Source organism: Protopterus annectens, chromosome 2.part1 (genome assembly GCF_019279795.1).
Source record: "Protopterus annectens isolate FY-2018-M chromosome 2.part1, PAN1.0, whole genome shotgun sequence".
In the NCBI taxonomy this organism is placed as follows: Eukaryota; Metazoa; Chordata; order Ceratodontiformes; family Protopteridae; genus Protopterus; species Protopterus annectens.
Window position 1 is genome coordinate 864,131,980 of NC_056729.1, and position 20,742 is coordinate 864,152,721.

General features: G+C 40.8%; 1 protein-coding gene across 1 annotated transcript in view; it reads right to left on the reverse strand.

The window, feature by feature from the left end:
• The window catches only part of FAM149A (family with sequence similarity 149 member A), a 641,502-nt gene that overhangs the window by 145,767 nt on the left and 474,993 nt on the right, over positions 1–20,742 (reverse strand). The window lies entirely within an intron of this gene.

Sequence of the window (20,742 nt, forward strand, 5' to 3'; positions counted from 1 at the left end):
TGAATAGCTGCTGAAAATGACTGCAAATGTATTTAGCTGCAGCAAGGACCTATTATGACAACAACAACTTGATCAAGCTGCCTGTGGACATCAGCAGAAAGCAAGGTAGTGCAGAAATTCCTGTAAACAGTAGCCACAATGTGTAACACAGTGCAGATTAGCAGCACACATAACAGCTTTTAACAACTGTGCAAACTAAGCAGGGCTCCAACATGAATGTAGGGAATGTTAGATAACAATTACAAATACTTAAACAGAACCCGGCTACATATTTACAATGCAACATTAACTATTGCCGCTGCTGCATGCAGTGCAGCAAGGCCAAATCCAGGGAGAACTGGTCAGTCCTTCAGCAGTGTATACAGCAACACAATTAGATATGGAGCAGATCCTGCTGTGCAGCACAATTTAAAAGCTAAACTTAAAGTCACCACCAATCAGAGAAAAAAAAACACAGCTGTAAATTCAGCCTGAAACAAGAAGAGCACCAACAATTTTCTACTCTTAGAAGGAAAAAAAGCCAAAAAGTGACCCAAACAAGCAAAAGTCTGGGACAGTAAACATATTTGCAGATTACCAATAAATGCACTTTAAAAACACACAGATGGAATTTGTAACAAGTAGCAAGATCAAATCTGGTAAGAGCTGGTCAATTTAGGAGCAGGGTATTGCAAGGAAATGCAGAACAAGGCCGCCCAGCCAACCAGACAAGCAGGTGAAGCCACGTAGAATAATGTCACGATGTTTAAAGGTCACAGCTAATCAGAAAAGAAAATAACGGTAAATCAAGTCCTGAGAAAGTAAAATGCCCCAAGCACTTTTTCTACTCTCACTAGAAAAAAATGAAGGTAAAATTGTCCTAAATAAGTATAATTCTGGCACAATAAGAAGCATTAAGAGATTAGCAGTAAATGCACTTTAACAGAACACAGATCGCTTATATTAAAAAAAAAATCCCTTAATGTGTTCTGTACTGCCAGCAAAGCCAAACCTGGTTAGAACTGGTCAATCCAACAGCAGAGTGTAGAATGAAAATGCCGCACAAAGCAGCCCAGCTAAATAGAGCATCCAATCATGCATCAACGCAATATAAAAACTAAACTTAAAAGTCACAGCCAGTCAAAAACAAATATACATTAAGCCTGAAGAATGCAAAATTCCCAGCTAATGTAGTTTTGTTACTAGAAAAAATACCAAAACATGTCTCAGATCACAAAATCAATAGGCACTATAACAGGTAAAAGAAAATCATGGAAAAATTAGGAGGTACAGAACCCAGCAGGATGAAAGTAGTGTCATCAAACTAAACAAAAAACTCAGAAGACAAATAAAGTCTAATAAAGCCAAATTTGAGGTAAGTTTGGCCTCCCAGCCCAAGGACAACTACAAAGCATTCTATAGCTATGTCTGCAACCTCAAAGGCAATACACAATTGTGAGCAGAGCTCATTGTAAATGGAGCCACTTATATTGAGCCAGAATACATAGCATACCTCCTGGCTGATAAATTCAGCTCCAACTTTACCCCTCACTCCCCCTCAACCTTCCCTCAGGAAATATTATCAAATATAACTCCCCTACTATCAGGAACAAGTCCTTAATGCTCTCTCTAAGACCAAGAACTCTGCATCAATGGGCCCAGACAATATCCCAGGGTGCCTTCTAAATGGCATAAAACATGACCTATCAGGACATCTGGAATTACTATTTAACTGTAGCCTCCAAACGGGTTTTGTGTCTCATTAATGGAGTAAGGCAACAATCATCCCTCTGCACAAAGGTGGGACATCTACATACCCTGTAAACTGCAGACCCATAAGTCTCACTAGTCTTACATGGAAAGAATTATCATGCAGCTGATCAATAGAGATATAGTAAATGGCCAAACACTGGACCCAGCCAAGTTTGGTTTTGTCAAGGGCAAATCATGCCTACCCAACCTGGTGGACTTCTTTGAGAAGGTCACCAAAGCAATGGATGAGGGAAAAATTGTTCACACTGCCTACCTTCACCTGGCCAAGGCATTTGACACAATACCCCACTCAGGCATTGTTGACAAACTCAAGAGGGTAGGTACAAACCCATATGTCACCCAGTGGATAGCCTACTGGCTCACAGACAGAACCCAGGAAGTTAGAATTGGGGAGTCCATCTCTACAAAGAGGCTATTCACAAGTGGAGTCCCTCAGGGATCAGTCCTTGCACTGCTCCTTTTTGGCATTTACTTCTCAGGAGTCCATCTCTACATAGAGGCCAGTCACAGGTGGAGTCCCTCAGGGATAAGTCCATGGACTGCTCCTTTTTTGCATTTACTTCTCAGAAGTCAAGGCCAATGTCAGTGGTCTCTGGCTGACTATATTTGCAGATGATTGCAAATTAGGAGTTGTCATTGAATCTCACATTGACACAAATGTTCTCCAGGAGGGGCTGACACAGACAAACAACTGGTGTCAGAGCAATGGACTAAAAGTAAATGACAAGAAATGCATAATAGTATCCTTCAGGAAGTCATCCATGCCTGGTAACTATCATATTGACAACATACCTTTTAGAGTTGACCAAGTAGTCAGGGACTTAGGGACACACATATATGGTAATCTAGCCTTTGACCATCATATGTCTACAGTGGTGAGGAAATCATTCTATGTTGCACAACTTATAAATAAACAAAGGTATGGCATCTAAGTCCAAGAAAATGATTGTTCCACTGTATTTGGCATTCATCAGACCTATTATTGAGTACATGCACCCTTTGGTATATACCTAACCAGGCATATCCAACAAAAGGAATGTCCACAGGGGTTCCTCACTAAAGGAATGTAAGACGTAAGTAAAATGTCCTGTGCAGACCACCTCAAGGCCCTATCCATGTAGCCTGTCTCCTACAGACTTTTGAGGAGAGATCTATGTCTGGCATACAGGGCATTGTCAGACCCCACTCTGATGGACCTCCTGCATATCCACAAAATAAACTGCAGCAGAATTACCTGTTCTAAAGACTTAAACCTTGCCTGTGATATAAATAGATCCTGATGGAGAGATAGTTATGTATCCCAGAGAATACCAGGCTCCCCATCCATGTGAAGCAGAGTTCCTTCCTAAGCCAATTCAAGTGCAACTTGGACAACTGGATGGAAAACCAGAAATTCATCCATGGTTTGGCACCTATGTCACTAATGAACACAGGTAACCTGTAAATGGTTCATCTCTCAAACCCCTGCTTACACTTATCAAGGGTATCAGAACTTGTCAGAGATTTGGGATGAATGGCTAGGCTTAAAAAAGACCTTATGGTCATTAGCCTTGTAAACACCTGTGAACCTATGAACAGAACTTTTACAAAATAAACAGTATGCAAAATAAACAGTATTATCAGATTAGCAGTAAATGCACTTAAAAAACACACAGATGGAATTCTTGAATGAAAAAAATACTTCCTTGATCTCTGTTGGACAGGTATTAAGGTCGACCTGTTAATAATGTGTAACAAGGAAATGTGTCGCAAAGTAGCCCAGCCCTGTAGAGATTGCAAAACAGTGGTAATGTTATTAGAAGACCAATATTATTTTGGTGTATATTTTAGATTTACAACACTTAACCGCACATTGAAAAATATTATAAAAACTGAAAGAAAGCCTTAAGGACTTGTTGGTTTTAGGATTTCTTGGATCTTAAAATGTATTTTGTTTTTCTAACACAGTGCAGCTTTTATTAAATCAAGACGTGCCACCTGCTAAAACAGTGCAGCAAATCAGGACTGGGGGTTGGTGGAGCAGAATATGTGGTCTGGTGGTGAAGAACCATAACTACTATTGAATTAGCTCTGATGTTAAAGTATGGTGATCAGAATGGGATTAACTGCTATGCACTGCAATAACCAATTCCCTGTAGATGCATAACAGCAGTAAACATGAATGGTGTCAGAGCACAACAGTAAGACTGAACTGTCACAATACATCTCAGTGCAATTATTTCAGTTTAGTGTCAAACAGAGAAGATTTATGTGGCCACAGTGCAAACAGCATCTATTTGGACGAAGGAAACCTAATGATAAATAATACCAAGCAGCTATTTATGTTGAATTCAGAGCTGCAGCAACCAGAACTCCTTGGAAAGAGAAGGCTCGTAAGTCTTAAGCCTGAAGGTTTCATATAAAATCCATCAGCAAAAATCTCTAACTTTGTTGCTTTAGTTAGTATTAAACTCAATATTATTTGAATTATTCAGGGGAAATATTTGGTCTGGGATAGCTATAAAATCATGCACACAAGTAATTATTTTGGTAATGTCTTTGAGATTAATATATTTTCCTGCTACAAAAACAAGTTACAAAGAGCACTGTAGCACATTCATCTTTATTGTACCTGACAATATTGGAAGTCATGATGTTATCAGGAACTGTAAGGGTTATACTCTAAGGGAGATATGAGCATAACTAGTGACCAAAACAGCCAGTAGCAAGGTACAAAGATTGAAAGATATGAAATGTCTTCAATGTTTCAAATGGACTTTGAAATGTCAACACAGAAGAAAATTCTGATGAAAGATCAATGACGGAACATCTTGCCTAGAGGGGAGACAACTAGAGTCTGTGTCAGGAAACACACTGCTGTCCCTGAAGAGTTCTGAAGCCTGAAGCAAGGTGAACACTGATTATTTTAGGAAGGTAGATGAAAGAGGGAACTTGATATTACAGGACTAAATATTTTGTTTTTAATCTAATGTAACTAGAAACGGATATAATAAAGGGCTGTCAGAAAAGTCATACAAAATGCATGTATTTATTTATTTTACTTTTGCTAACTGATTATGTGTAGAACATCCAAACAAAGGCTCACATAGTGTCAAAGACAAGAACCAAAAATAAAACACTTTTATGTAGTATCAAAATATTTAATAAAATCCACCAAAAACTGTAAACATCTTACAAAGCAACTTTAGTAGTAATGGTTAAGCACTTTTGTCCTCTATATATGACTTTAAAGTGCTAGTTTAATATCAAAAGGAAGTCATGTGCAAAGGTCAAACTGGAGGAATAAAATTAGTGTTTCTGGTTTCAAAACACATGGTTAAAACATACCTAACTATAAAATGCTTGCTAAAATCTACAAAATCTTAGATTATATACAAAATAACAGACATTAAAGTGCTGGTATAAATACTAAAATGAAGTTATGTGCAAAGGTCAAAGTTGACAAAATAAAATTTGTGTTTCTGGTTTCAAAACACATGGTTAAAACATTTATTGATATGGCAATTAGAACTAAATGCATCCTGCTACCCTGGTATTAATGAGAACATATCTATTTTACTGGTTCTCAAACTAAGGGCAGAATTTTTTTTTTTTTTTTTGTGTATAATCTCTTTTTTGTGTATGTAATCTAGGATTTGTAGATCTTTAGCAAGCATTTCATAGTATTACTTGTTTAACTAAGTGTTTTGAAACCAGAAACACAAATGTTATTTTGCCAACTTTGACCTTTGCACATTACTTCCTTCTGGTATATATACTGCCACTTTTATGTTTTCAATGGTTTTGATGAGGTCCTATACTGAGGAAGAAAGCGCTCAACCATTACTGTCAAGTTGCTTTGTAAGATTTTTTACAGTTGTCAGTGGATTTTATTAAATATTTCATAGAATCATAGGTTCATAGGTGTGTACTAGGTTAATGGTCCTGGAGCCTTTACAAGCCTAGCCCATAGATGTGCCCTGGCATTGTGCCACCTGACGTTAATTCCCCGTGCCTCTATCAAGTAGAGCCACTGGAGTGATCCCCGGGGTGAACTTTCTGTTTCGCATCCACTCATTAAGATTTATCTTAAAGAGGGCCAGTGACATGCTCTGCTTGATATGTATGGGAAGTCTATTCCAGAACATGGGCAGTCTCTGGGTTATAAACCTGTCCCACCCCTACAGCATGTTCTGTTGATTGTGTTAATGAGGTTGAGGTCTCTGGAGCGTATGATGCGGAGGGATTGGGATTTCTTTAGATGTAGCATTTCTAACAGAGCTGGGTCAGCCATAGCTTTGTAAGTCAAGCAGCGATCACCTCTTAGTAGATGATATGAGACAGAGAATACTTTGATTTTTTTGAGTCTGTCCATGTAGGACATGTGTTTAAGGCCTAGGATCCTCTTCATATGGTACTTTTGTGACCTCTCCAGCTGTTGCAAGTGTCTAGTGAAGTACATGTCAAATGGGGCATTATAACTGGTCTAATGAGGGAAGAGTAGAGAGAAATGATGACTTCTTTCTTCCTGGATGCAAAACCCTTGGTAATGAGATGTGCCACATAAAAGGACTTTCTGACCACAGTGGCAATGTAGTGGCCGAAGGAGAGGATGCTGTCAACCTGTGTCCCCAGATCTCTTATAACGCCTTCAGTGTTCAGTAGGCTCCCATCAATGTGCTAATTAGTGTGAAATGAGTTTTCCCAAAAGGAATGACAACGGATGTTTTGGCATTAAGCTTAAGGCCATGGTTTTGACACCAGACATTGGTCTCAGTGAGGCCTTTCTTGAGGATGTCTGCATTACTTGGGGAGTTAATAATGGCTCCCAGCTTGCAGTCGTCTGTGAATGTGGTCAGCCAGAGTCCCTCCGTGTTGGCCTGGACTTCTGAGAAGTAGATGCCAAACAAGAGAGGACCCAGGATGGATCCCTGTCGGATTCCACTTGTGACTAGTTGGCAGTCTGATTTGGTGTCCGCAACTTTCACACTGTGGGGTCTATCTGTGAGCCAATGTGCATCCCACCTAATGATATAGGCGTTGATGCCTAGTTTGGTGAGTTTATCAATAATTCCTGAGTGAGGAATGGTATCAATGGCCTTGGCCAGATTGAGCTGCCTTACCCTCATCCAAACCTCTGGTGACTGACTCAAAGAAGTCAACCAGGTTGAGCAGGCATGATCTATCTTTCACAAAACCAAATTGCATGGGATCTAGAGTTTGGAGATTCCCTATATCCTTGTTAATTAGGTCTTTGACGATGCTCTCCACAGCCTTACATATCAAACTCGTCAGGCTAATGGGGCGATAATTTCCAGTGTCTGTAGTCACTCCTCCTTTATGGAGAGGGATGACTGTAGCAGTGTGCCATTTGGTAGGGACAAAGTCTGCGGTGAGGCTGTTAGTAAACAGGGCACACAGATGTGGTGCCAGTTCACTTTGTAATTCATGTAGAACACAGCCATGGATATTGCCAGGTCCCATGGAAGCTATATTGTTGGCCATGGACATTAACCTGTGCTGCAGTAATGCTGGGTACCTGGCATTCTTCCGGTACTGAGATTGGTCCTTTGGGGGAGTGAAGGATAAAGTTGGCACTGAATCTGTCGGCCAGTATGTTGGCAATAACTGTTGGCTCAGTACGGGAGGTACCATTGTGCAGTAACTCAGAGCAAATCTGGTTTGCCATTGAGATTCTTGATATAACTATAGAAGGCTTTGTGGTTCTTTTTAGTGTCTGTCACAATTCTGCCTTCATAGCTGGCTTTGGAGGTTTTGATGAGGGATCTCAACTTTTTGTTGAGGCTAATAAGGGAATTTTTCCAGCCTTAGGACTTCACCTTTTTCTGCAACAGTTTCGTCCTTCTGTTGTAGAGTTTATTAATAGCAGGGGACCACCAGAGTGGCTTCCTTTTTTTTTGGAGGAGAGCTTATTGGTTCTGTTGGGTATGGCTAGTTCAACACATTTATGTACGTGTTTGTACAGTGCATTGATGTATGACTCGGCAGTCATGCATCTATTTTCCATTGGCATGGGTGCCGTGAAGTTAGCCAACTCTGTTTTTAGGAGTCCAAAGTCAGCTTTGGAAAAGTGTTTCATGGTGGATACTTTTGCGGGGGTGTGTGGGTGAGATGTGGATTTCCATAGTGATTAGTTTGTGGTTGGATCTAACCAGGGAGGAATTGACTATTGATGTAGAGCAACGGTTTCCCATGTTAGTAATAACCAGATCAAAGTTGTTGCTTCCTCTAGTGGGGGGTAAGAATTAGCTGGTCCAGGGCACTGGAATTGATGAATTCCAGGAAGCATTGGGCCAGTGCGTTGGTGCATGAGTAGTTTTCCCAGCTGATGGAGGGGTAGTTGAAGTCACCTAGTAAGAAAGTGTTGGGTTGGACCTTAATAGTTTCCATGGTACTTAGGAATGTGGAGTGAGAGTCTTGGGACATGGTTCAGGACCTATAGCAGGCTATGACCTGAAGCTTCATCTTATCTAATGTTAGTTGGGCTACTAGTCTGGAGGTGTGCATATCCTTTACGAATATGGAGACACCACTACCTTTGGAGCTTCGGTCCATGTTCTAGGGCCAAAAGGTGTGGAATGAGTTATAGCCTGGTAGTGCAGCAGTGCTTTCTGCTGCTTTAAACCAGGTCTCCATTACAGCACAAATGTCGATGTTCTTCATTTTGAGAAGTACTTCTTGCGAGTGCATCTTGAGATTTAGAGTTCTAGTGCTGAGTAGCATGACCTTCAGATTGCATTTATTTATAGCTGGTATGGGGGTAATTTGGTCTTTGAAACACTGCCTAAAAAGGCACTATAGGGGTGGCAAGAGCCTTAGCCAGTACCCAGAAACCCAGGGGTGACAGATGCAGGCCATCTCTGGCAAAGCATCGAGGTCTGTCAGTCATGTCACCCCAAGTAGACAGATACTGAATCCCCTTAGAATGACCCCAGAAACTTAGCCAATTGATGAAGTCAATCATTTTCTCTTTGTACTGCGGTATCATTCTGGGTGACAGTAGGATGCTGCTCAGGGCTAGGGTCATACCTGCCTGGGCCACATAATTCGAGAGCTCCACCATATCTCTTTTCATGTAGTCCATGGAGGTGCATCTCAGGTCATTCACACCCACATGGACAATGACAGAGTCATACTTGTACTTGTTGTGGAGTGACCTCAGTGCATGTGTTATGTGTCAGATTCTGGCAACTGATAGACAGCTGACTGTTACTTTCTGCTTATTCAACCTAGTGAGTGGGACATCAGTGTGCCTCACTATTGAGTCACCTATGATTATTGTATAGGACAAGCTGTTTTGCCTTTGGGGCTTAGGTTGAGGGGCACACCATGTAGGTGAGCTATGTGTCTTGTGGTTTGTGCTGTGTTGTGGTGGTCGAGTGTGTTTCTGTCTTGGAGGTCCCTGCTGTTTGGATAGATTTCTATTGAGAGCCTCCACGAAGATGGGTGTGTGGTTTGTGTTTTTATGTGAGGGCTGTAATGGTGGGTGTTCTAGACGGCTATGTGTTCCATGTGGTGTGGTGCAGGTGTTGATCTTTTCCTCTTGACCAGCTATTCCAGTCTTGGCTGGAGAGTGCATGGCTTCCAATCTGGAGATATAAGTGCATCTCTCACAGGTCTGAGTGCTGGGAGGTAAGAGGAGAGGGTTGTCTGTGTACATGAGGCAGTTGCTACACTGCCTCAGAATGTCCAAGTTCACCAGGTTAATAGGAGGAAGCACAGGGTACTGATCTTTAGACATGCCAGAAGGGACAGTCATCATTACTGAGTACTAGAGCTGTTTCCTTATAGGACGTCTAGTGCTGATAGTACTTATGTGTGCTGTAATAATTGCTACAAAAAGCCTGATGAAGTGCTAGGTGAATAAGCTAATTAAAGTGCAAGAGAGAAGAGAACTAGCAAGATCTAGGGGAAAAATCGAAGAGCAGACTTTCTGGCACCAGTAATAGTCTACCCCAGCTTAGTGACGCTACACACCTTGCAAAAACGGGATTTTAAACCAGAAAGTTGAAAGGGATAGAAAAACTGCCTAAACAGCCAATAAACTACATCAGTGCTTTATTTTTGGTTCTGATCTTTCACAGTATGTGAGCCTTTGTTTTGATGTTCTTAGCATTATCTTGACTGCAAGGACACATGCTGTGGTTTTGGTTAACCGATTATGTGTGCTAACCAATGGTCACCAAATGGCTAGCAGACATTATTATTTGGTCCAGGAAGTACAGACTCAACAAATACTGTAATTCTGAAAAATATACAACATATCAAAGTAACAAATCATAATTAAGCAGAGGAGTTACAAAGAGAATGATTTATGGTTAAAATAGTAATCTATGGGAATAGAGCACAATAATTATGGAGAGGATGTGCTAAATAAATACATTTACATGCAAAGTTAAGTGTGACAGGTTACTATCAACGACAACAGCTAGCACTGAGTATTACAAAGTGAATGGACAAGTTGTAAGAAGGTATATTACATGCAATGTCGGTAAGATATGCGACCGAACAAATGTAATTTATGGAAGTATTTATTTATTTATTTATTTGTTTATTTATTGATACATTTGTTAACCAGGTAAGTGCTCCTGTCCATGGACTGTTTCAGATATGACCCAGACCTAAAGACAAATGGCAGCATTTTTACAACTGTTTATATTATTTTAAATATCTTGAAACAAGTCAGTATATCTACATGTACAACATTTTATGAAACAGATATATGGAATATTACAGTTAATTGAGAAGCATGCAATCAAGATAAAATTGCAAAGTTAAGAACTACTATACAGTAAATTTTTTATTTATTTAACATTTGTTGACTGGGAAAGTCTGACTAGGACAGAGCCTATTTTCAACGGAGGCCCAGGGAGAAAAGCTCCATATGCATGTCTTTGGAAACCCACGTGAACACAAGGGTGAACATGCAAACTCCACACAGACGGCACCCCAGCTGAGAATCGAACAGGAGAACCTCTTGCTGTGAGGTGACAGCATTAACCGCTGTATCACTGCGCCATCCAGAGAAATTGCACAAGCATAGGCAAGATATCGGTATACACAAGATATTAGAATAAGGAGAGACGTTGGTGAACTTTAGAACAGTAATTGTACAAGTATAAGAATGTGGAATTGAAGTAAAAGAAAATATTGTAGAAATAATGTATTAAAGGAGAAAGTAGGAAATAGGAAGTAGAAAATAGGCCATATGATTCTAGTTGTGTGTGTGTGTGTGGGGGGGGGGGGGTAGTTTGTGCAAACATACAGTCAGCATACTGCAAACATAATCAGACTCCAAGAAGACGTAAGGCTGTGTCTGAGGGTGAGTGGGGTATGAGTAAGGGCAGTGAATTCAATGCAGGAAGCAGGGTTGGGTGTACAGAGAGAGAAGCCAGTGGGTGTAATATGAGATAATGATATTTCTGTAATAAGCAAACATTTGGCAAGAGTGTAAGTAAGGCCAAAGTATGGTAAGTTATATTTAAATATCAAGACAGTAACAATGACAGGATTTTTTAAATCTTTGTTCTGTGCTATCGTAAATTGTTTGAGAGAAGTTACATAGACTGTATGTTCTGAGATAGTTTGTTTCAGTATTCTGGGGCTGTTTAAAAAAAATCCTACTAAGCAGCTGCTAAGATGTATGGAGTCCTAATAAGAAGATTGTTGTCAGCATATCTAAGGGAATAGGAAATGTCTATATTGTGAAAAAAAACTGTCTAAGATGGGACCAGAAGCATTAATTTAGTAATTTAAACATGAGAGTGTTCAACAGAAATACAGCTGTACTTTTAACAGGAAACCAGTGGCACTTAGGCTGATAGAGTTGTGTTCCTGAGTGACACCGGGCTTAAGAACTTTAGTATTTTGCCTTCTGCTCTCTTGTGTGGAGTTTGATACCACGAGTGGGATAGAGTATTCCAGTCTAGGGATTAAGACACTGATTACTACAACTTACCTTCTTTCATTGTTAGAAAATGGGAAATTTGGTAAGCTACCATGAAATATTTGAGTACATGTTTGTACTTGGATGACTATGTGGGTTAAAAAACAGATATTTTTTGCTGAGTGACAAACATAATGGGATTTTGGAATGGATCAAATAGGTGGAACTCATGTGTTGAGTTAAATCTTCTGTTTGTTGCAAATAGCACTTGTGAATATTTAGTTTTACATAGAATTACTTCATTGGAACACATCTCATCCAAATGTAGTCTGAAGTATTTTTTTAAGTAAGCTGTTCACATTATTTTGTAAGCATTATGCAATGATTATGCCATAGTTATGTCAATGTCATTACCATATAAAATAATATTTAAGTCTGGTAAAGGGATGTGATTAATGAATAATGGGAACATTGGTATTTATATGAATGTGGCTGTTTTTGTTTTATAACTTGATTTTAAGCCATACTGTCTGTCTGTCTTTCTAAAAGAATATCATACTCTGATATGTAGCCGTAAATTGCTTATAGTTAATTTTTCAACTAATTAACTAGGGGGTATAGGTTGGTTGTTACTCTATAGTCATCAGAAAATTATTGGGGAAGAAACTTTAAGTGGTGGAATTGTGGTGGCTGTCTTGAAAAGGGTAGGAGCAAGTTCAGTGCATAGTGAAAGGTAAAATATGTGAGTTAGTGGTCCTGCCAGTTTCTCTTTTCCTATTTTAATTAGTAGAGCCTATAGTATCTCAAAGTGCGTCTTTGTAAGCATTGCTGTTTATAACTGTGGAGCATATATGCAGTAAATGATAGATAACACCATAAGCTAATCACCCTAGATAGCCACATTCCACCCCCACCCTCCATTAAGGAAACCATGGTAAAACATTTCTCCAAAGCCAACTTCATGCTTCTTAAAACAAAAGTGGTGAACTTCATGACACCCATGCAGATGGACAATACAGTTACGACTGCTGAATCCTACACAAATGCACTATATAAGCACATACACAAGTGCATGGATCGTGCCATCCCAAACAGAACCAAGACGCTATCCTCCAAAAAAAGGAAGTCAATCTGGTGGTAGCCTGCCATAAACAAACTCTATAACAGAAGCAAGAAACTGTTGCAAAAGAGAGTAAAGTCCCATGAGTGAAGGCGCTCCCTGGTCAGCCTCAGTAAGAAGCTGAGATCCCTTATAAGATCCTCCAAAGCTAGCTATGAAAACAAAATCATCACTGATTCTAAAGACAACCACAAAGCATTCTGTAGCTATGTCAAGAATCTCAATGGCAACACCCAGATCTGCTCTGAGTTATAGCATAACGACACGAAAATTACAGAACCAACTGATATTGCCAACATCCTGGCAGATAGGTTAAGTGCTAACTTTACCCCCCTCTCACCCCATAAAGGGCCCATATCTATACAGGAAGAATGTAGAGTCCCTGTAATCACAACTACACAGGTAAAAGCTGCACTCTCTAAAGCCAAAAACACAGCATCTGTGGGACAAGATAACATCCCAGGCTGCATTTTACACAAACTTCAGAAGGAACTGGCTCCCCACCTAAGCACCATGTTCAATCATAGCCTCACTTCAGGCTTTGTGCCCACTGAATGTCACACAGCAACAGCTATCCCACTCCACAAAGGGGGAGCCACCACTGATCCCGGGAACTATCGCCCTATTAGTCTGATCAGCCTGGTCTGTAAGGCCATGGAATGTATCATCATGGAACTCATAAACAAAGACATTGGTAACCTCCAAACTCTGGACCCCACCCAGTTCGGGTTTGTGAAGGGCAGATCATGCATTCTGAACCTGATTGACTTCTTTGAGGCAGTCACCAAAGCCGTAGACGAGGGTAAGGTGGTTCACATAGCCTATCATGACCTCGCCAAGGCTTTCGACACCATCACCCATTCTGGAATTATAGCTAAACTCACTAAACTAGGTATAAATCCCTACGTCACAAGATGGGTTTCCAACTGGCTTGCTGACAGAACCCACACTGTAAAAGTTGCAGACTCTAAATCTGACTTCAAACCAGTGACAAGTGGAGTATCACAGGGTTCAGTCCTGGGGCCTCTCCTGTTTGGTATCTACTTCTCTGAAGTACAGGCTAACACAGAAGGTCTTTGGATAATGAAGTTCGCAGATGACTGCAAACTAGGAACCATAGTCGAGTCCACAAATGATGTGGACATCCTACAGAAGGGCCTCACTGAGACAGATACCTGGTGTCAGAGCCATGGTCTCAAGCTCAATGCCAAAAAGTGCATTGCCATCCCCTTTAGTAAAAACTCTGTACCCATGAACTACCACATAGATGGCAGTCTACTTAATGCCGAATATGTGATAAGAGACCTTGGGAGGTGGACAGTAGCCTCTCCTTTGATAATTACATCGTCATAGTAGTCAGAAAATCCTTCTACATGGCACACCTCATCACAAAAGGGTACTCGTCCAGGAAAAAAGAGGTCATTGTTCCTCTCTACTCGACACTCATTAGACCCATTATAGAGTACAATGCTCCTTTTGGAATATACCTCACAAGACATCTGCAGTAGTTAGAAAGGCCACAGAAGTACCTCACAAAGAGGATTACTGGCCTCAAACAGATGCCCAACACTGACTGTCTCAAAAACCTCCAGCTTTACTCCATAGCATATCACCTACTCCAAGGTGATCTCTGCCTAACATATAAAGCTATGTCAAACCCAGAGCTGTTGGACATGCTACACCTAAAGAAATACCAATACCTCTGAGCTACATGCTTTAGGGACCTAAACCTTGTCACCACAATAAACTGGACATGCTGGAGGGATAGATTCCTGTCCCAGAGACTTCCCGTACTCTGGAACAAGCTACCGATCTATGTCAAGCAAAGTTCCTCATTAGCACTCTTCAAGAAAAATCTTGATGAGTGGATGGGAAACAGGAAATACACCCCGGGGATCACTTCTGTGGCTCTGCTCGACAGGGGCACAGGAAAATAACTTTCTATACTGGCATAAGCCAGGGAACCTAGTTGGCTAGGCTTACTTAGGCCCTTGGGCCTTTAGCCTAGTACCTACTTATGAACCTATGAACCTAAGTGAGCAGAAAAGTGCTAAAAAATTATTATGTAAAGAGTTAGCTCTGTGGCATTGAGGGATAATGCCCTAAACTATGGCCCTGGTGACCCAGGTTCAATTAGCATCTCAGGCATTTGAGGTACTGGCAGGGAGGAATGGATGGTCCCATCCTGAAAAGATGGACATTTTCTGATGATAATTCCTAAGAGGGTGGCATAATTCATTGAGGAAAGTAACTCTCAGATAAAGTTAGTGAATGTAGGGGAGGGGTAGTGGAAGTGGGTAGGACATAACAACAATAATAACAAAAAAAAACAGAATTTGGGTGGCTGAGACCCCTAAGACACCCTTAGATTCCATGGTCAGCTGCAGTATGATACGGAGTAAGGTGGTGGGTTAGTAGTAGCTGGAAACCCAGAATGGATATGAGGCACTGGAAGCAGAGCTCTTAGGATGATGAGGGTGGGGAAAGCAAAAAACAAAATAAATAAGGGCATAAGACATTTGCATTAAGGCAAGGAAATAAGGTGGGAGAGGGCAGATCCTCTGAAAGCTTGTGAGTGGGACGGTTGCGGGCATCAGGTGTGATAAAGTTTTAAACAACCTTTCACTGCAGGGCAGAGAAAAGAGGTGCCACAATAAGGTAGTGAAGCCCAAGAAGGATGATCAAGAGGCTACTGATAATTGTTGGCTGCAGGTTTGTGGGCAATGGGGGGCAGACATTTAACTAAAGCAGTTTGTAAAGGGTGGTGGGTGAGAAAAGAAGGAAGTGATGTTTGTGCTGAATTGCAAGGTTTAAAATCTGCATAGCTCATTTAGAGTCTTTTGCAGAATCAGCAAGCTGTGAAACTTTCAGAGGGTGATAAGAGAAAGAGAGCAGACTAAAAGACTGGCTGGAGTATGCATGTGACTATTCAGGTTTGGGGTTCAGTTGTGAGGCAGCTTGCAGAATTAATGTCAGACTTTTTATAGCACTTTGGTAAGGAAGGAAAGAAAATGGTCTAGAATAATGTATAGGTATTAAATTAAGACTATGATGCCTTTTTGAGGTTAAATTGCTTGAGCATCAGTAGCATGTTGAAAAAAAAAAAGACAAAAGGCATAACACCAAATGTTGTTTCCTATAAGAAATCATTGCCATTGTGGTTTCTAAATATGTTTCAGAAATGATTCACTTGTTTCAGGAAATGTCTCCATTCTTTGAGTTGATGCAAGTTCAGAGAATGGGGTATTGCCCCCACAACAGGGATGCAGAGGCCACTCTGTAAAAACAATTTCAAATTATTTTTTGCCCATCTGAATTTTGGACATTTTTTTTCATCATTTCAGCTTGTTGGCTTTAAGAAAGTCACAGTCTCATATTAGAATAAAGCTGAATTCATTTAAAGAGTTATTTCACATTTTGTAGGAAATATAAAACTTCTGAAAACAAAACATAATATTGCAACATGTATAATGCAAACTACATGCTACTATATGCATATAAGGTTATGTAAATATACAGCCATTTTTTAATTTGCTGTCACCCACACAGTAATGGTGACAACCATCATTGGCTTCATAAGCCAAGCCTGGATTCACAGCTAACAACTGTAACTTTGTCACCTGCAAGCCTCTGTTTAAATGTGGTGAAACAACCAGGTGAAGCTCCACCCCATCCCATGTTAGGGATGATGACATTACTCATTCCATCCTATCCTCCCAGGCCTAGTTCTTGTAGTGTTTGAAGTGTTACTCAGACTGAGGTAGGCCGAGTTATGGTCAAGGCTTTGTACCAGTACACCACAGAGATGGAGTGGTATTCGAGAAGCTGTTTTTGCTGTAACCCCATGTTTTTTTTTTTGTTCTACTACCAATACAAGCAGTTAGAAGGCAATTATTCCATAATCTCTGAAAGTGTTGCATAATATGTCTGCCACTTTTTTGTATAATTGGTAGGTACTTTTAGCATTAGATTTCCTGATTTGGCATAAACTTTGAATAAAACTATATCAGATGGTGAATTACAGGACAAGCAGAGGCCACCTCTTAGTAACCTGTAATAAGCATGATATAATGATAGATCTAACAACCCTTTCAGAATAGTTTATACCTTTTCAAGTTCTTGCATGCCTAGTTCAAAGGCTGGAAAATCCAATATTTTATTAAATGATAGGTCATGCTAAGGTATACAGTGGTACATTGATCGCTCTGGAGGGACTACATGTGCCTTTTACAATTAGATGGGCTACAGAATATTGTTTGCTGATTTTGGTAGAGACACAACGGTTAATGTTTATTGCTGTCTCTCATTATCCCTAAATAATTAATAATGGTCTAATTTCTTTAAAATGTGCCCATTTATTTTATAATCATAACTTATGACCTTGTTGCCAAGCTTTATTCTGCTACATCTACTGACATTAATGGAGAAGTCCTTACTACATCACCGGGTGTGTATTTTTTGACCATAGGTTCATAGGTATATACTACACTAATGTCAAGTAGGAGCCTTTTAAGTCTAGCCATGCAACCCAAATGGAGCCCACAAATTTGATGTATATAGGGAGTGATCACAGACACCAAACCAGGGGTGAATTTCTGATTGTCCATCCATTGGTCAAGTTGCACTTCAATATGGATAGGGAGGAACTCTGCTTCACATGGCTGGGTAGCCTGTTTCAGAGAATGGGAATTCTCTGAGAAACAATTCTGTCTCTCCAACATATCCAAATTATGTCATCAGGAAAATTTAGGTAATTTATTCTAGTAGTTCTGATGCTATTTGTTTTGCAGGTATGCAAAAGGGTCATCAAAGCAGGGCCCATGGTTTCCTTGTATGACAGGCAAAAATCACCTCTCAGAATCAGCATAGGATATTGTGTTTTGTCCATGCATCCTTCTTGTATGAAACCTTTGTAGACTTTCCAGTTGGTGCATGTGGCTGGTCAGGTACATAATGAAGGGGGCATTATACTCTTACGATGGGCCTGATGACGGCAGGGTACAGTGATATGATGTCCTCTCTGGACCTAGATGCCATGCCCTTCCTTTTAAGTTGAGCAACATAGAAGGATTATCTTACTACCTTGGACACATGTTGATCAAAGGCTAGACTGTTATCCACAATAGTGCCCAGATCCCTGACTAGTAAATTACCTTTTAGGGGAATTGTATTGATGAAGTAGTTACCCAGGGTGGACAACTTCACAAAGGCACTATAATGAGTTTTAAGCCATGGATATGGCACCAAACACTTACCTATTTTAGACCTTCCTGAAGGGTGTTGGTGGGATTCAATGACTGCTCCCAGGTTGCAATCATCTGCAAACGTGGTTAGCCAGAGGCCTTTGACATTGCTATGACATCCAAGAAGTAGATGCCAAAGAAGAGTGTGCTTGCCCTGGGGGACTCCATTAGTGACACGCCTTTTTATGGGGGTGGCCTCATCGATTCTAACCTCCTGGGTCCTATCAGTGAGCCAGCTAGACATCCAGTACATTATTAATGGATTTATAGCTAGTTCTGTAAGTTTTTTTGACAGTGCCAGAGAGGGGTATTGTATCAAATGCTTATATCTAGCCAGATCTATGTTGGCAGTATACACAATTTTCCGCCCATCCATTGCCTTAATGATCTTTTCAAAGAAGTCCACCAGATTCAGTAACCATGATCTTCCTTTGGCAAAGCCAAACTTTGATGGATCCAGTGTCTGGAGATCTCCGATGCCCTTGTTGATAATTTTCCTGATAATTCTTTCCATGGCTTTGCAAATAAGACTAGTCAGACTAACGGGCCTGTGCTTTCCAGGATCTGTTGAAGGTCCTCCCTTATGAAGGAGGATGACCGATGCAGTCTTCCATTCACATGGTGCAAAGACAGTTTTAAGACTATTGTCAAATAATGACTCCAGGGTTCCTTTTAAGTCATATATTAGACTGTTCAGTAGGCATACTGGGATATTATCTGGCTGTACTCAGACCATGTCCTTGGCTTTAGTGAACACAGCCAGTATATGATCCATAGTTATAGCTGGAGGTTTTGTTTTAAATTTAGGTCCCTGTTATTGAGCAGTAAAACCTTGAGGTTCACTTGAGTTGATTTTGCTATGTCAGTAGGTTTGTCAATTTTGGACTGCCTAAAAATGCACTATGGAGGTGGATAAAGCTTTATCTAAAGCTTAGAGGAACTATGCAGACCATCCTTGGCAAAGGAACATAGTCAGTTAACCATGTCCTCCCAGGCTAACAAATACTGGATCCCCTTAGAATGATTCTAAAAAGACACATTTCATTCCCCCCGATTCACAAAACCTCCGTGTAAGACTTAGTATGTCTTACTCGGAGGCTGCAGTTGAATGGTATGACATCAGCGTGCCATGAATATTCATGAGGACAGCTGACTCAATAAGTCTTACACGGACCGTGTAAGAAAGCAGGGGGCGTGTCGGACTGCCGAGCAATCTTAATGTCCACGCCCCTGCAAGTGTTTCAAAAGTAAAAAAGCACACACACAAGAGCGAGTCTGCTCAAATGTCCCTGCACCCAACACTACACTCCCTGATATTGTAAACCCCTATCATAGTTCTAAAATGCAAAATATTAAATATATTTTTTTAAATTCCCAAAATAGCTGCCCATATTTGCGTGCATGTGTGTCCATTGCTTAGCTGCAGTTAGCAATTCAGACATGGAAGAGCCTAAGAAAGAATGTTTATGCAAATCTCACCAAAAAGCAACAGTGTAATGGTAGAGCGTTCGCACAAAGAAGTAGGCATTCAAGGTTCGAGTCCCACCACTCCCATTCGTATTTATGTTTTAAATCAGTATATGAAATAATACCTGACAAATATGTTTAAACATTACTAAAAAGCAGTGAAATAGCCAATGTATCAGTGAAGAAAATAAATATTTTAGAGGATCCTGATATAAAATTGCCTGCAGTTAAGCAGCGCTTCACCCAGTGCAATAGAGTTGCCCGTAGTTTAATAGCGCTTTACCTAGCGCAATAGAGGTGCCCACAGTTTAACAGTGCTTTACCCAGTGCAATAGAGTTGCCAATAGTTCAATGGCACTTTACCTAGCACAATGTGTTTGCGTGGACGTGCACGCCGCGCCAACTAGGGCACCGTGGGGCACTAAGGAGCAACGTAGAGCAAAGTTGCTTAAATGTAGCCAAACCCCCTAGCCTGTCTGGTCAGTATGAAAATAAAATGAATGACAAGGTTCAAACCCAGGACTCTGTGCATCAAAAACAAAGTACAGAACCACTAAGCCATGACAACATAGGGAAAACATCCACTGTTAACATTCATATACTTACGAATGATAGTTTAACCATTACTAAGCAGGTCTGCAGTCAGCCGAGAATTTTACAAAACAGCCAATCACAAAAAAGTGCGGGAAATGCGGCATTTTTAAGCCCCACAGGCGGGAATACATGCCATAACTGATTGTAGCTCACATCTACAGTTAGAATGTCTGGTGTCAGAGAGGGAACATGCTTCTGAGTGCAATGTTGGGGCATCGAGGAGTCAAAATACATGGTTTGGCTCCTTGTCCACTTTCACGAGACAAGACTCCTGCATGGCCAGTTCCAAGGGACGGAGTACAAGGCAGAGGCTTGGAACTGGTTAGCTCGTGACCTCACCAGTGCCACAGGTGTTCCTCGGACTGGTGAGCAGGTCTGTCACCACCATGCAGACCTGAAGAGACGAAAGCAGGACCGCCTGAACCAGTGGATACAGGAGGCCCGTGGGATGTGGGATGCCCCAAAACTGAGTATGTAGCCATGGAATGCAGTATGTAAGAATTGATAATGGAATATGTATAACGGATAGGTATGTCTCAATATCCCCTCATTTACTTTACAGCTGCAGGTGACCGTGCTATGAATCAGCAAGCCTATGCTGATAGGCTGCTAAGGCTGCACCACCAGGCAGGTTAGTGATTATTCTGCATGTATTGTTATATAAAATATGGGAGAGAGCA